Here is a 14,077-nt window from a genome sequence, read left to right on the forward strand (position 1 = left end):
TAGTTTTTCCTTGGTTACTGCTGTAAACAAAGCAGCGCTGCGCTTATAAACATTACTTTAATATGCATTAAAGAGAGGTAAGATGAAAATAAAATACCTTCTAAACTTTTCTGAAGACAGTCAGATCCCCTCAGAGATACATTCATAGAAACCCCCAATTCAGTATTTTTCTTCCAATATTTTATGTCATGAACAGTGGAGTTTGCTCTGCCTGCAACAGTATTTTTTCATTTTTGCGTCCGTCTTCAGCGTCTCTGGCCTCTGCTAGCAGCCGTTTACAGACTTCATAATGTTTCTACACAAATTACATTTTGGAAAATGTTTGCAATGCAGTTTGTGCAAGTCTAGAACAGAGTTCGGCTGAAATAAAACAAAAAACATGGCCGGTTAGTTCCAGGGGTTCACTTCCTTCGGCCATCCTACACAGAGTGCAGTTTTTGCTTGAAGGTGAGGGTGGGTACTGTGTTTGTTACTTTATATAAGAAGCGTATAACATGCTAATATATGCCATTGCTCATGAAAAGTTTGTTAGCTAGCTCTCTATCTATTTTACAATTCACTGATGTGACAAAAAGTATAAATAAAATTGAATAAATTAAATCATGTATGGGAACCATGTAAAATCACTTTCAAATTACTTAAATTCGTCACTTCAAAATAATGATGAGGGGGAAGGTTTGTGAGCAAATTATGTTTTTGAATCATAACGCTACAGGAATTTATTTGCAGGTGTGTTATAAATGCTCTTTACAGACACAAACATTTATCCACTTTTACTTAATTTGATTTAAACAGATCTCAAAAATGGTCAGACGAACTTAGCGTCATGCACTCATACACACACATGCCAAGTCTTGCGTAACAGTGATAGCTCACCAGAGAGAAAACTACAGCTTACACGTGCTTAGAGCACACATAAAGACAAAAACAGAAAAACACCACAATTTCTCTGTTTGGGCAACTGTCCATTCTCCAATGAATTCACCACTGACATGCTGCAGATACATCAAACAAGCGTTTCACAAATGTTTGTGTTGGTTAAATTTAACCAGAGGCTTTCCAGCAGCGCAGCGTGTCTAAATTTAGCTAATTTAAAGGCAAACCGTGAAAGGCAATCCTATGTTTACCCAGTTTGAAATAAAATGATGATGCATTTCTGCTGTTTCTGTTTAAATATTTTTTTTTCTGCCATTACTTCCCACACATTTTCCCACTTTCGTTTTTCAGTGTCAGCCATAGCTTAGCTTCTTTTCGTGCCTTGAACATGTCTGTTTACTTCCTCAGGAGCCTTGCCAATATATCAGAGCAAAGTGTCATTATGTAACCCAAGACTCTCCATTCACAAATGTATCATATGTTTTGTTGTGGATGCTGTTTTTATTCCCTCAGTTCATAAGATCTGATGTAGAAATCTCTCTTAGGTTTCTCAAAATCATTGTTATGCTTTTCCAGAGAATTACCGTTTGAGCATGTGTGAACAGGACCTTTTTAAAAATACTGGTAAATCATTTGGCAATTTTTCTGGCATTACTGGTACTGCTAGATCAAGTATGAGGTTTGGATGTGCTGAAGTAAGAGGTCTGGGCCAATCTTAAAGATGATGTGGTTATTCTTTGTTGTTTACTTTAAAGACCTGTTAACACAGAACACATTTTTGTTAATGTGCTGCTTTTTAATTGTTTTTGATTATAAACATCCCAGACAAACGTCTCACCATGTCTCACTGCTTTTTCAGCATCATCACATTCAGCTTGATCTGTCACTTAAGGCTGTCAAAAAAAAAAAAAAAGACATAGTGAAACGTCTTTTCCGATGTCTAACATCACAGGGTTTACTGGTATTTTGGGGCTGGTGTGTGATTGGCATGTTAACTGTAAAAGATGGAAAGTCATTGCTTATGTGAACAGCAATGCCTACTGTGATTTGTATTATTAGAATAGAGATTGTTGATGTGTGTTATGCATCATTTTTTAATTATTATTTTATATATTTATTTTATGAACAAGACGTTACTGTATAAATATTTTATTATTCCACTTTACATATATTTAATTATCTACTGAGTTTATTGTATTTAATTTAGACATCTTAAATATCAAATTTAGACACACCAATAAAATGCAGGCTAACTACAGTAGCAATTTATACTGGTAGTAATACTGCCATTTGACGGGTTTATCTTTATCAAAAATATTAAAAAAGGTTTTTCAAACAGCTTTTTCAATGTGTGTAAAAAGCATGGTATTTGGTAAATAATAGAGGGGGAAAAAATTGATTCTCTGATGCATCATGATCCTCTCTTTGATGATTCTGAAAACTTCAGAATTGATTCTGAGCTTCTGCAGTGAGTACTTGTAAGCGCTACAGAGCTGTATTATGCTTGCTGCCAATTACACATAAACACACACATGCAACATTGAATAAGTGTAAACTTGCATGTTTCAAGGAGCGAAATACATGCTGGCTTCATTACACAGGACAAGCGTACTAAAGTAGTACCAAGTCGGTACTAAAAAAATGAAAACGTCACGGTACCAGGTTTTTTTAAGTACCGGTGGTACAGAGTACCTGGTCGACCCGGTTCTTGACGCGTACGGCCCTATGATTTCCGCGATGCAGAAAACGCGGACGGAATCTCGGAATCCAGTTTAGCACGGAATATCACGGAATTTGTCAAAGTTTGGATGAACTAATCAAAAGTAGGTCATTACACTTAAATCAAAGCGTGACACGGACTATCTGTAAATATTAAGCCGCAAAAGTCAATTCAGATATGAATCCCCCATGTTCTGCGAGTCTCTGTGTGAATGAATGAATGAATGGCAGAGACGCGCGTTTTTTTTTACTACACACACACTGAAGAGCGTGATGCTCGCGGTGATTTCAGCATCTGCCGTCTCAATGAGTACATAAATAACATCCCCAGAGCTGCTCTGAGATCACTTCACGAGCATTTTACCGTTTCATTTGAGTAAAACCAGGGTAATTTCATATAGCTACACACAGAAATTTAAAGGTATTCATGGCAAACCGTCAAAATAAAAGTTTATCTTAAAGACATTGTGCCAGAAATATATTACTATTATTTAGTAGAATGTATGTGATGCTATTACTACTGTTGAAAAAAAAAATTATATTTATTTTTAAAGAAATAATTACACAATAGTTCTTCCATATTTTAATTTTAATAGTAAATCCTTTATTTATCAAAAAATTAAATGTGTTTAAATTTCATTAATTAAAAGACAAATTAAAATTGGGTGAAACTTTACCGTTTACTGTTTTTCATACTTTTATTACTTGCAGAAAAACTTGAAACAGTGTAAATAAGTATAAAGAATGGCATTGATTTTTGTACATTTTATTTTTGTTTGACTTTATTATTAAAAATAGTGTGTTTTTTAATTAGCATATGGTACCGAAATTGGTACCGAGAACCGTGGGTTTTCACTGGTATCGGTAGCGAATACTGACATTTTGGTACCGTGACAACACTAGTTGTGATATTAGAATGGTGCACGGATGTCAGTTTATAAGCAAATATTTGAGACATGTCAGGGTCACCATTACTATATCACAATGAAAAGGAGTTTGAATTCAGATTGGGTTTCCTCCCACTGCTACTAATTATTCTCGGAGAAACTGAGTGCTGTAACTATATAATAACTAGAATAATTTCTATATTGTTGCATCGCTTATCCAAAAGCTACTTTACCACACCACTGTCTCATCTGTGCTACATACAAACTTCTATCCAGGTAATCCATGGACATTTTACCCATCACAGAAAACTGTCCAAGCACAGGCTGTGCACTGCACCTATTATGTCTGTCATGTACAATTAGGTGGATAGCTAGTATTTGATGTGATGTGGATCTCTGCAGAGTTACAGACATGGTTCCTCTAGTAATTACACCTGTCTGAATGTCTCCCCCTGTTAAGAGAGATAGGAGAACTCAAGAAGACAAGATAATGAGGCGCACTGTTTAAAGACCACAATAATGAGGCCAGTTTACAAGCTGTTCTTTTACTGTCATACTTTGCTGGCAGAATAACATATAACAGGGTTCATGTTATTGTAGACAGCTTTGATTTTAATATCAGTTTTCAGAGGCAATGAGAGGCATTTTAATTGGTCTAGAGGCCAATTAGCAGTAATGACAGTTCATACTAATGAGTAGCTGATGGGTTTTTAAGTTCCACTTTTTAATTAAGGCTAAATAAACATCATAAAAAAGGAGGAAAAAAGCTTAAACCATCAGCATTTTAGGATCATTCTGGATAAATAATATAAATAATACATACTTTAATGTTGGCCTAAATTCCATTAATTCAACTTAATAAGCATGATTAAAATATCAATATAAATAACCATCAATTACGACTAGGATAAAAGTGACTCGGATGTTTTTCAGCAAGAAACAATCAAGTAAATCATTGTAAAAATCACTGCACAGATTCAAGTGACTTACCGTTTTTGTAGAATAACTCTAACAGCAGTTTGTTAAAATGAACAATGTTCAATAAATTATAAAATGTCATCTATAATCAGGACAGTTTGGTATGTGTATGGTTTGACAGTGTTAATGTAATTTGTCTTGGTGGACTAGATCTGCTATGCATTTTGCTGGTTCACTGTGCAAACTAAACAAAGAAAAAAGCTGGTGAATTGAATTGTACTTGAAGTTTAAAGGAGACTCAGTCCTCTATTTAGTTGTGATATAGGCCTAGTGTCTCAGTCTAAATTACACTCACATCGGTGAATTTGGAAGCCAAACAAATTAGAAAATAATAATAATAATTTTATATTATTATTCCTATGACAGTTGTAGCCATGTATTGTAAAACAACTGCACTGTAAAATAAATAAAAAGGAGTATTTCACAGGTATATTATTTTATTCTACAGTAGGGAAATTAAAATACCTTTGTCCTAATTTCTACACTTGCATGCAGAGCCTAAAACTAATCTTTTGCCACATCTGCCAATACCTGGTGACTTGAGAAAATATACTGGCCACAAATATTTTTTCCTGGCCATGAAACTGTTTTTGAAGTTGCTGCTACTAAAACAACTAAACATAGACCTATTTAATAATAATAAAAAATACCATTTGAAATTAGAACCAACAACTGCATTTTAATGCCATCGAAGCGAAAAAATGGCAAGTCAGTCGGTTGTGGCTACACTGTAAAAAGTGATAAGTTGACTTAACTTAAAAAAATTGAGGAAACCCGTTGCCTTAAAATTAAGTAAATAATAATTACAAAAAAAAAAAATTAAGAGAACTTGACAATTCACTTAATTAATTTTTAAAATTATTATCCATCTGCCGTCAGTGGTTCAATCTGACTGTTATGATGTGACGAGAATATTTTTTGTACGCAAAGAAAATAAAAATAACGACTTTATTCAACAATTCGTCTCCACTTCGTCAGCGTAGCGCCATTTTGGAGAATATCCGCTGGACGCAAATAGCATATGCTGTTCTGTGTCAGCCACACCACAATGATACGCTGTTTTTGTTCAAATCAAAGTGTAGAAAATGTATCCGTGTGGTGCGGCTGATACAGAACAGCATGCGCTATTTGTTTCATTCCTGAATGAATCAGCTGTTCGAACGAATCAATTGAATGAATTATTCAGTGATTAAAATCAGTGACTGCTGTCGGATTAGTTTCATTTTTAACGTATAATTTCAGTTATTTAAATCATTTAATATTTCTATATTCAAAATTTTATATTTAAATCATTAATCTCAACATGAATTTAATTGCACTCATGCCACCTCTGAGCCTCCTTAAACGTCTGAAAATATACCTTCAAGCCACTTTTGGGTTCTTCTGTGTCACCTGTAGTACAAATTCTTAATTTCATATGGTTGGTAACTTAGTTGTCTTATTCTACTTCTTATTATATTGTTTTAAATGGATATTTAAAAAGCTTATAAACATACATTTTTGAATTTGACATAGATAACATTTTTAATAAAATTTGAAAAATGCCGTTACAAAGGTAAAAAGAAAATGCCCGTGTAAATCACTTTGAGGCAAATATCACCTTGTAGTAGGAAGGCTAATTTTTAACCAGAATTTGTTTATTGATCAGAAGGTGCTCCTAAATGTTTTTTTTAATTATGAGGACAAGTGCTTCTAATTACAAGAAGAAAAAAACAAACAAACAAACAAAAAAACTGCTCCTAAACTTTGTGTGTGGCAGGTATGGCTGTGGAATGGGGTTTGGTCGAGGAAAAATTGTCAGTCAAAAGTTTTTTGTTTTTTTTGCCTTAAGCCCTGATTCTCAGATGTGCACTAAACTCACAGCACATTCAAAAAGAGAGTTCACTGCATTCACTGTCAATGGAGCCGCTCTGAGACATGAAAAACACCAGATTACGAGCTGATCGCATGAACAAAGTGTTCTTTAGTCCTAAACCCACTCCTAGACTAACTTTTAACACAAATAGAATAGATTAGAATATAGTATAATAAAATGGGATGGAATAGGATAGGATAGAATTCAAGCAGTTGATTTGAGTAGTCTGGTGTTAGCATGTTGCAAAGTTACTGATGTGATGCTCTAATAAATGTAAACAATACACACAAATATTGTCTGAAATAGTTAATTTTAAATAGATGAAATTATTTTTCAGTGTCCAATGAAGAATTTGAAAATTGACATTGTAATTTGTCGTCTTATACGTGACTATAAATGAATATACATGCAATGCTGCTAAAATCTGTTGCCTTTGTATTTGACACCTTTGATTTGTTATACATACACTTAATTAACGTGCAGTTAGTTCAGGTAACTTACTAAATTCCTGTGCTTCTGAAAGTGACATAACCGTGTGCTAATCTATTTAATGGTCTGTATTTAGCTTAGCTTGTCAGTTGACGTTGGGGCATTTTTCTGGACTGAAAACAGGCTATAGTTATTATTTAAAAGGGCTAAATCAAATTTCACAAGACAAAGAATAAGTTAGTAAAAGCATAAAATTATTTAATTTTTTGACACGTTTCTTAATACTTTCTTAATAGGCAACCAACTTTAAGCTTGGCACATCAGTGAATTTAACATCCAAAATGAACTAAAACTACCAAAACATTTAATGTCTCAAATCAGCTCATTCTTCCATTGCACTAGTAAAGGTTGTGACCTAACATACTTATTCACTAATAAAACAATGACCTAAAAACAAAGACAGTATTTCTATTTGTAGATTTGGAATGCATTTCAGTATGATATGTAGAAATGTGGCAAAATGCTGTCTTACACAATTTTGTATAATGTCAAGTGACCTAAGTATTGAGAAATGGGCAAACAAATAAACAAATAATAATAATAATAATGAATTATTATTTATTTATAATGAATAAATAAATAAGTAAACTTGACTGAAAGAGATCCTCAGAAGTTCTGTTTTCGTTTTGAATATAATTAAAACCTTGCGAGATGCTTTATTTTCTCTTTCATCCGTATATACAAATATTTTCAAGAGACATGTTATCTGTCCATTGTTTTTGGAAGCCAATGTCTTATCTTAAAATAAAGACCATTTTCTATGTGCAGGTATTATGCAAATGTAACAGGAGATGTGCATGAGAATTTCTTTCTTTTCTTTTTTTTTTACGTGAATGGAAATCTGAACTTTGAATACCTCTGTAATCGGCTACTGTGCATGTGCAATGCATGATTACCTACTAAGCAAAAGCAACTTTAAAAAAACTCATGAATGGATAATTCTGTTACTTTAAGCAACCTTGGAAGTTTTGTTGGTGTGCTCTCAACATTTGAACCGGATCTATTTCATGTTTCATGTCATTAGTGATTTTCCTGAGGCAAGTGAAACTTCATGATTTTTGCATGCTTGATGATAAAACGGGTGAAAAATTCTTACATTGAAAAAGGAATGCAAGCCACAACTAGGGCCGGAATATCATACAGACTGTACACTAAAACAGGTAGAATTAAAATGTTGAGCTAAACGTGGGCAAAACAACAAGTACACACAAAAATCACTTGGACATGAAAACACACATGCTTTTTGTCCATGACGTTCCTGGGTTTGACCATAACTTCACTAAAACTGATAATCGTTGCTGTTAGATTTCAGCTCAGTACATCATTCAGTTATCTTTAGTTTTCACCAAAAAAAACACCCATTTTTGAAATGTAATCAACATGTCCTCTAGCAGCTAGTGAAGAATGAGAGGAATTTTTGTTTGCTGTTCATTAACAAGTCAGAACATGTAAAGATAGACAAAACATATGTATGAAGTATATATCAAAGGGGGACAAGGCCCAATCACATTCATGTTTCTAACTCAACAAATTTCCTCACGGTTGCTATGGAGACTGCACTGCATTCCTTTGGGGGTTTAGATGACGTAATCCCAGATTCTGCACCCCAAAACATACACACACTCACTCCTTGGCTTTCATTGTAAAACAGAGCTCTCATTCAGAAAGCCTGTGCCTGGAACAATGGATTTGATGCCACAAATGTCACACACATCATCTTGTACTAGAAGCGTTGCTTCAAGCTGCCTCAGACTTTGGTCATGTCTTACAATATGTATTGTTAAGGAAATCAATTTATTTGAAGCGGAAGTTGGAAAATATGTTGCATTAGGCCTACAAATTCAAAAGTCATTCCTACCATGCAGCACATTATGACATCAACATACTGTATGTGTAGATATATTAAATATTAAACTGACAAATAGTTTAAAGATGGAAATCATCAGTTACCTTTTATCATAATATCACATAACAGTAGATTTGAAATAATTATTGTAAGTTCTTTTTGTTGTATTACACATTCAATCCTGTTTAAACAGGCATGTTAATGGAAAAAAATGGTTAAAAATATCAAAATCAACTTCAATTGACAAGCTATACATGTAGAAGAAATCGTGTGTGTGTGTGTGTGTGTATATATATATATATTTGTACACTGACACAATTTTCATAATTTCGGCTCTGTATGCCACCAGAATATAATTAAAATGAAACGGTCACAATGAAATTGATGTGCAGACTTTAAGCTTTAATTAAAAAATGAATTAAAGGGGTTGAACAAAAATAAAATATGTAATTGGGAATTACAAGCATTTTTATACACCGTCCCCCCATTTTCAGGGGTTAAAATGTAATTGGACAAATAAATATAATCATAAATAAAATGTTCATTTTTTTTTTATATTTTGTTGAGAATCTTTCGCAGGCAATGACTGTCTTAAGCCTGGAACTCATGGACATCACCAGGTGTCTTCCTTTGTGATGCTTTGCCATGCGTTTGCTGCAGCTGATTGTTGTTTGTTTGTGGGTCTTACTGCCTTTTTAGTTTTGTCTTCAGCAAGTGAAATGCATGCTCAATTGGGCTGAGATCAGGAGATTGACTTGGCCATTGCAGAATATTCCACTTTTTACCTTCAAAAACTCCTGTGTGGCTTTTGCTCTATGTTTTGAATCATTGTCTATTTGTACTATGAAGTCCTGCCCAATCAACTTTGCTGCAGTTGACTGAATCTGGGCAGACAGTGTATCCCTGTACACTTCAGAATTGATCCGGCTGCTTCTGTCCTCTGTCACATCATCACTAAACACCAGTAACCCAGTGCCACTGGAAGCCATGCACGCTCATGCCATCACACTGCACCACCATGTTTCATAGATGATGTTGTATGCTTTGGATCATGAGCTGTTCCAAGCCTTCTCCATACTTTTTTCTTTCCGTCATTCTGGTACAGGTTGATCTTAATTTCAGCCGTCAAAAGAATGCTTTTCCAGATGTGATCTGGATTTTTTTAGATGTTTTTTGGTCTAATCTGGCCTTGTTTGCACCTTGTGCTGAACCCTCTGTAGTTGTTCTTGTGAAGTCTTCTCTTGATTGTAGACTTTGACAGTGATATACGTCTACCTCCTGGAGAGTTTTCTTCACTTGGCTGGATGTTGTGAAAGGGTTTTTCTTTACCATGGAGAAGATCCTCCAATCATCCACCACTGTTGTCCTCACCAGTGCATTCTTTTTTCTCAAAATGTACCAAACTGTTGATTTGGCAACTTCTAATGTTCCTGCTATCTCTGATGGATGTGTTTTGTTTTTGAAGCCTAACAATTGTCTGTTTCACTTGTATGGAGAGATCCTTTGATGTAGGTTCAGAGCAACAGCTTCCAAATGCAAATGGCACACTTAGAATCAATTCCAGAAATTTTACCTGCTTAATTGATGTAGAAATAACGAAGGAAAAGCTCACGCCTGTCCATGAAACAGCTTTTGAGTCAATTGTCCAATTACTTATGGTCCCTTGAAAAAGGGGGGAGGGTACATATTAAAGAGTTGTAATTACTTAACTTTTCCTCCAATTTTGATGAGAATACCCTCAAATTAAAGCTCAGAGTGTGCACTTTAAGCCCATATCCATTATATAACAGTAACTTGAAAATGTCTTGGTCAGCAGCCTGTGTCCAGATATATAATGACCTAACTGTGTGTCTAACTGTATATAATTTTTAGGTACACTCTCTATATAAAAATAATTGTAAAGATTAGAATATTCAGCATAATAAATAAAGATTTTCTTGCTCTTTTTAGGCAGAAGCCTTATTAGATTTATTGTTGTATTTTCTAACAGCCATTTCTGCAGTCTTCTCGTATGTCCTGTGAATGTAATCCAACTATTCAAATGAGCATTTACGATGAAAAACAATGCAGGGTCTGAGTCCTTGGCTCATTTGACTAGGGCTGGAGTTATCAGATGCACATTTGCATATACAGACACGGGGGAGGTTGCCAAAAATAGAGGATTAAAAAAAGAACCATAGATACATAAACAGACAGCAATAGTTTGACTGACAGATTGACATTGCCTAAAGAACATCCAGAGAGACAGTAAATGAAAGATGGACAGCTTGCTAGAGTAGCAAAATTAATGGGCATTCACCATAGTTGTAAAGTAATATGAAAAAAATAATGGCATATGATTCAATTCTTGGTAATCTAAAGTTTTCATGAAAAGGAAATAGGAGTAGTAGAAATGGGTTCCAGCATCTACAAGTCCTTGCTGTGTGTAGATTTCTTCAGTGCAGTCTATAAAGTACTAAGTCTGTTTGTCCAGCCGCTTTAAACGTGTTAACAGCCAGTGGTTTTCTCTTATACTTTAACAAACTGAAATTTCCACATCCCCCTTTTGTCTCGGGCCCCATAAAATTAGGTTACTGCCCTGCCTACACAAGTTGTGACTGTATAAAGCAATCTAACACTTTGTCCTAATGAGGCGTGATGGGACAATTTCCAGCATCAAGCAATTTTTCTTCCACACTGAGAGCAAGCCGCATGTTAAGCGATGTGGATCAAGATATGGCAGAAGGATGGCTGAAATTCAGTCAAGTCAGTTTTTCTTCATTAAGTGTTTTGCTTGTGCCCTTTAATGTGTAATGTAAATATATTTTAACACTGTATTATTTTGTCTACAAATGATTTAACAGAAATTCAGGCCAAAATGAGTGTTTCTTGTCAGTTAACATAACAAATGGTAAAGCTGGTGTGGACTGACAGAATGGGCTTTGGTAGATCACCTGAAAAATAAAATTGATTTAATCAACACTACCATAATTTTGTGAGGGATGTCCACATCCTTTTACTGATCATTTTTTTTGAAAAAGAACACATTTGAGTTAATTGATTGAAGGACTGATTCACATAAACATGACAATTCATTTATTATTTAGTCATCATTTATTCACCCACATGTCGCTCTAAACCCATATGGCATTCTTGCTATGATTGGTTGCTCTTTTTCATGCAGTTGCGATGAATATGGTCTGCTTCTTTTACAGAGCTATTGTATGACTTGTGAGGATTTTCCTACTTTCATGATGCAGTTGTGTTCATGCAATTGTTAATGTAACAAACGAAAAAAAAAAGAAACTTGACTCATTATTTGTGAATAAAACTAGGAAAATTAAACATTTAATTTGAAAATGTAAAAACATAAACAATATAGGCCTATGTTTCTGAAATAAAAGTGCACCACTTGTAGTACACATTGTCACATGACTTCACTGCTGCATGTTTCATTCAAATTTAACACGCAGGCAAAATGAGGTCAGTATAACAATATGGTTTGAAATATTTATCATTACATTCTGCATGCTTCACAAACACAAAGCTGTCACTGGGGCAGTAACCCAAGGTACAAAAGCTAAAAGGTGCATCTTATTTATCCCTAAATAGTATATTAAAAGTGCATATTAGTACCTAAAGTGTACATATTACCTTTTGAAAGGGTATTTCTTTCTCATTTCGTTCCACCACTCTTTCAAGTTTCTATTTCACCTCTTTTGCACTAATTTGCTTCTTATGCAAACTTTGTACCTGCCAAGCTGCTACTAAACACTAGGCCTCTGTTGACCTCTGTTTACTTCTGTTAATGTGATATTTGAATGAATTAATTTTGCGTTAGCTGGAGAGAACTATGGCTGTGGATATCTGCCTTATACAGTAGCACCACATCAAAATAATAAATACGCTTTTTATCAGTTCTTACTGTACTTTATTTACTTGATTTTTATACAAATAGTGTTTTGGGAGTTTTTGTCAAATTTAGCTCAACTCTGGGTACAAATCTGTCTCAAAAATATGGTTAAGTAGCACAGCATGTTTTGTACACTGAGTGGATGGCCTGTTTTACTCTTAATTTAGGTTTACGTTATCTCAGAAGATATGGGAATGTTTGGAAAACCTGCTTGAAAACAATAATTCTTTTGCAGTTTTGTCTAGTGTCAATACTGGTGCAGATATTGCACACAATTCAAACTAAAACTGTAATATCTTAAATTATATTTCGATTTCTGCAGTACTCCCATTTTCCATTTAACAATTTTTCAATTACAGTCAGAAAGAATAAAAAAAAAAAAAACCATTTGGACATGGTTATGACTTATTCACCTATTTTATTTTATTTTTTTCCTTGCGCTATGCATGTCAATGGACAGTTGACTTGATATGACAACTTTGAAAATAGCTGCCCCATTTCTGGCATTCGCTCAGTTTCTGTCAGATGGGAACTGACTGAACTGGGTCAATGCAACACTTAAAATATGCAAAAACTAGATTTGAATGAAAAACTCTCCATCTGGGACATTTAATGAAGAACATGGAATTTGGCCAAACTTTTCTAGTAATGAGGATAGGACAAAATTGATAACACTTGTCCAGAATGAGTTACAGGCTATTATTTTACATGAACATGAAGCCACAAACAGAGAAGGACATTTAAACTCTCGTTGCTATTGCAAGCAATCAGTTTAATCCTGTTATGTCATAGGTTTCCCATCTTCCTTTTTAGACATGTACCTGATTAGACAGACTCTAGACAGCATGCTGTGCCTCATTAATGGCTCAAGCGGTTGGGATTATGGCGGCAAAAGCACATCTGATTGGAGCTCTGGGATTAAGACTTCAGAGACAAACAATTTTATTGGCTAAACAGCATCTGGAGGGATTGGTGAATTCCATTTCCACCACCCATCCTACTGCTGCCATCTCCCTATGAGCAAAGTGCTCAACTTACCTGAGGCCAAAAGTATCAAAAGGAAGTATTTTTTGTTAATAGTGGTGTACAGTATGGATCAAGTCTGTAAAATTTTAAATGAAAATGCATTCAAATTAAAAACACAGAACATATTCTTTCAGAAGATGGGATGCACTTACAGTTTTTTTTTTTTTTTTTTTTCGATTACTAAAATGCATTGGTCAAAACTGAAGTCGCATTGACTTCTGTTTCGCTGACTGTGTGAAGACAATGCAAATTCAGTTTTGTTTATAATTGAAACCTGTCTGTGAATAATTTTTCATTGCTTTCACATGAAATGACGACATCTTCCAAAATCCAGGAACATTTCTGTTAGTTATACTCTGTCACTTGTAAAACACTTTATATTTGTACCACTTTTTTTTTTTTTTTTTTTTAAATCAAAAGTTAACACACTGCTTTCAAAACTGCTAAAATCTCCTTCAAAATAGAAAAAATGTCATACATCTGCACTAATTCTATTGAAATATACTGTA

General features: G+C 34.4%; 1 protein-coding gene and 1 non-coding gene across 11 annotated transcripts in view; both read left to right on the forward strand.

Annotated features, from left to right (window-relative positions):
• The window catches only part of camk2d1 (calcium/calmodulin-dependent protein kinase (CaM kinase) II delta 1), a 102,122-nt gene that overhangs the window by 18,586 nt on the left and 69,459 nt on the right, over positions 1-14,077 (forward strand). The window lies entirely within an intron of this gene.
• Positions 75-141, forward strand: LOC131545104 (small nucleolar RNA SNORD19). The gene has a single exon (XR_009272341.1). It is a non-coding gene; the product is annotated as a small nucleolar RNA SNORD19 (small nucleolar RNA).

This window comes from Onychostoma macrolepis, chromosome 07 (genome assembly GCF_012432095.1).
Source record: "Onychostoma macrolepis isolate SWU-2019 chromosome 07, ASM1243209v1, whole genome shotgun sequence".
NCBI classification, from domain to species: Eukaryota; Metazoa; Chordata; class Actinopteri; order Cypriniformes; family Cyprinidae; genus Onychostoma; species Onychostoma macrolepis.